This window comes from Pteropus vampyrus, unplaced genomic scaffold, assembly GCF_000151845.1.
Source record: "Pteropus vampyrus isolate Shadow unplaced genomic scaffold, Pvam_2.0 Scaffold80, whole genome shotgun sequence".
In the NCBI taxonomy this organism is placed as follows: Eukaryota; Metazoa; Chordata; class Mammalia; order Chiroptera; family Pteropodidae; genus Pteropus; species Pteropus vampyrus.
In genome coordinates, this window is record NW_011888861.1 from 4,208,326 (window position 1) to 4,211,372 (window position 3,047).

The following is a 3,047-nucleotide window of genomic DNA, read 5'->3' on the forward strand; positions in this document are numbered from 1 at the left end:
TTTTCTGTGAACTGTCTGTTTGTGCATTTTGCCCATTTTTCTGTCAGTTTTTCTTCTGTTGTTGTTAATGGTTTATTTTAAGAGTACTTTAACTATTAGAAAGCTTAGTCTCTTATTAAATAAGTTGCAAATATTTCTGACAGTTTGTTACTTGTCTTTTGACTTTTGTCGTTCAAAAGGTTGTGTTTATGCTTAGATGTGTTTGTCAGTCTTTTCCTTTATTTCTTTTGAATGTTGAGTCACAGAAAGGCTTTCCAGCTCCTACGTTGGAAATTCGCCCAAGCAAGTTTTCTCAGAAAAATAAATGGGTTCATTTTTTCCAATGAGACCACCAAACCCATTTGGAGTTTTTGCTGGTATTTTGTGTAATGTATGGCTTTTCAATTGTCCCAACACCCTTTATTAAAAAGTTCAACTTTCATACAACAACCTCTTCTCTTCCTCTCAGCCTGGCATCTGCAAAGCAGCCATCATGTGTGAGCGCATCTCCATCCACATTGGCCAGGCCGGTGTCCAGATCAGCGATGCCTGCTGGGAGCTCTACTGCCTGGAACATGGCATCCTGCCCCATGGCCAGATGTAAATGATAAGACCATAGTGGGGGAGACGACTCCTTCAACATCTTCTTTAGTGAGACAGGCACTGACAAGCATGTCCCAAAGACAGTGTTTGTAGACCTGAAACCCACGATCATTGATGAAGTTCGCACTGGAATCTACCACCAGCTCTTCCATCGTGAGCGGCTCAACATAGGCAAGGAAGATGCTGCCAATAACTCTTCTCACAGGCACCACTCCTTTGACAAGGAGGTCGCTGACCTTGTCTTGGACCAAATTCGGAAGCTGGTTGACCCCCAGTGCACAGGTCTTCAGGGTGCCTTGGTTTTCCACAGCTTTGGTGGGGAATCAGTTCTGGCGTCACCTCCTTGCCGATAGAACGTCTCTCTGTCAATTACGGCAAGAAGTCCAAGGTGGAGTTCTCCATTGACCCAGATCCCCAGATTTCCACAGAAGGAAACTTCATCCTCACCACCCACACCACCCTGGAGCACTCTGATTGTATCTTCATGGTTGACAACAAGGCTGTCTACAACATCTGATGTAGAAACTTTGATATTGAGCACTCCACCTATACTAACCTGAATATGTTGGTAGGTGAAATTATATCCTCCATCACTACTTCCCTCAGATTTGATAGAGCCCTAAATGTTGATCTGACAGAATTCCAGACCAACCTGGTACCCTTGCCCCACATCCACTTCCCTCTGGCCACCTATGCCTCCTTCATCTCTGTTGAGAAAGCCTACCATGAACAGCTTTCCGTAGCAGAGATCACCAATGCATTCTTTGAGTCAGCCAACCAGATGGTGAAATGTGACTCTTGCCATGGTAAATACATGGCTTGCTGCCTGTTGTACCGTGGCAGCGTGGTTCCCAAAGATGTCAATGCTGCCATTGCTACCATCAAGACCAAGCATACCATCCAGTTTGTGGACTGGTGCCCCACTGGCTTCAAAGTTGTCATTGTCAGTCTCCCACTGTGGTACTTGGTGGAGACCTACCTAAAATACAGAGAGCTGTGTGGATGCTGGACAACACCACAGCTATTGCTGAGGCCTGGACTCACCTGGACCACAAGTTTGACCTGATCTATGCTTTTGTCCACTGATATGTGGGTGAGGGCATAGAGGAAGGAGAGTTTTCTGAGGACTATGAGGACTTGGCTGCCCTTGAGAAGGACTATGAGGAGGTTGGTATGGATTCTGTTGAAGGGGAGGGTGAGGAAGAAAAAGAGGAATACTAAAGTTAAAAATGTCACAAAGGTCCTGCTCTTATAGAAAAGCTTATTCTGTTTTAAAAATTGAAAGTTGTGATCTGATGAGTTAATTTGCATGTAGCCGTGCATACTCTCATATACAATTGCTGGCCTATGTTTTAAAGCATGATGCTTTGTTACAGACCCAAACTGTCTGTTTCTCTGATGAGTTTGAATAAAGCATTTCCTGTCTTTAAAAAAAAAAGTTCAACTTTCCCCATATATTTGAAATACCAACTTTATCACACCTTACATGAATTCTTGTGTCTCTTTCTGGACTTTTAATTTTGTCCTATTTGCCTTGCTATTCATTCTTAATATAGTCTTAATATGAAGACAATAGTTATCTACGTTTGTAGGTGAAACGCCACTCTTTACTGATTTGTCTCCTTGCTGTTGTCTTTCTGTGTACATTTTGTTTTCTTTTTACTGAAGTCAGATTTTATATATATGGCAAGCAATGAGGACCTGCCACATTCTAAATACTAATTGGTTGGGGGTAGGGAACCGAGATTCCTGAGCCCCTCAATGCCCAAGTGAGGAGACACATGGCTTGTATCTGCATAGCGATTATTCAACCTTCCCCCAAAGCCTCCTTCATTGTTCTGAAAGCTCTTATGATGTGCCATAAGTGAGTTGAGGTTCTTTATTCACCAGAGATTTTTGACCAAGACTCACATACCTGCAGTTGTTCAGGGTAATTCTCCCACTAAGTCTTTTTATAGATACCTTTTCCAACAGGGCTGGTTTTCTAACTTGCCTTTAGGGTTCACCTTGAATCAGCTTCCAATTATGTCATTGGATATGCTAGAAGAAGTCTGTTACTCTAACCCCAAGTAGCAGCTAATCTCTTTCAAACATTCTCTTTCCAACAAATTGTATTGTGTACCCTTTTCTAGATTCTTCCTGTTTGGCTGAGCCCCTTCATGGGGTTGAAGTGATGTGCAATTGGACTCCACATATGTCTTTACTTTGCTCTGTGGTCATCATATTAATGACATGCTTGAGAACTGCCAAACAAGTACCCTTAGCCACCCGGGAGTCCCACCCCTACTCCTCCTTTCCCTCCCTCACCTTCTCCCAGCTTTTGTGCTTCATTCATTTCCTCACAACTCCCAGAATTTCAAAGAGAATTGTCAGGAAAGCATTCTTTTAGTTCCACTCGACACTACTTTTTTCAAGGAGCTATAGTCTAGGTCCTACTGCTCTGGATGATTTGAATAGGCGGAGTC

The 3,047-nt window shown here is 43.1% G+C and overlaps 1 pseudogene; it reads left to right on the forward strand.

Annotated features, from left to right (window-relative positions):
* Positions 1 to 472: 472 nt before the first annotated feature.
* Positions 473 to 1,803, forward strand: LOC105293944 (annotated as a pseudogene).
* Positions 1,804 to 3,047: the final 1,244 nt, after the last annotated feature.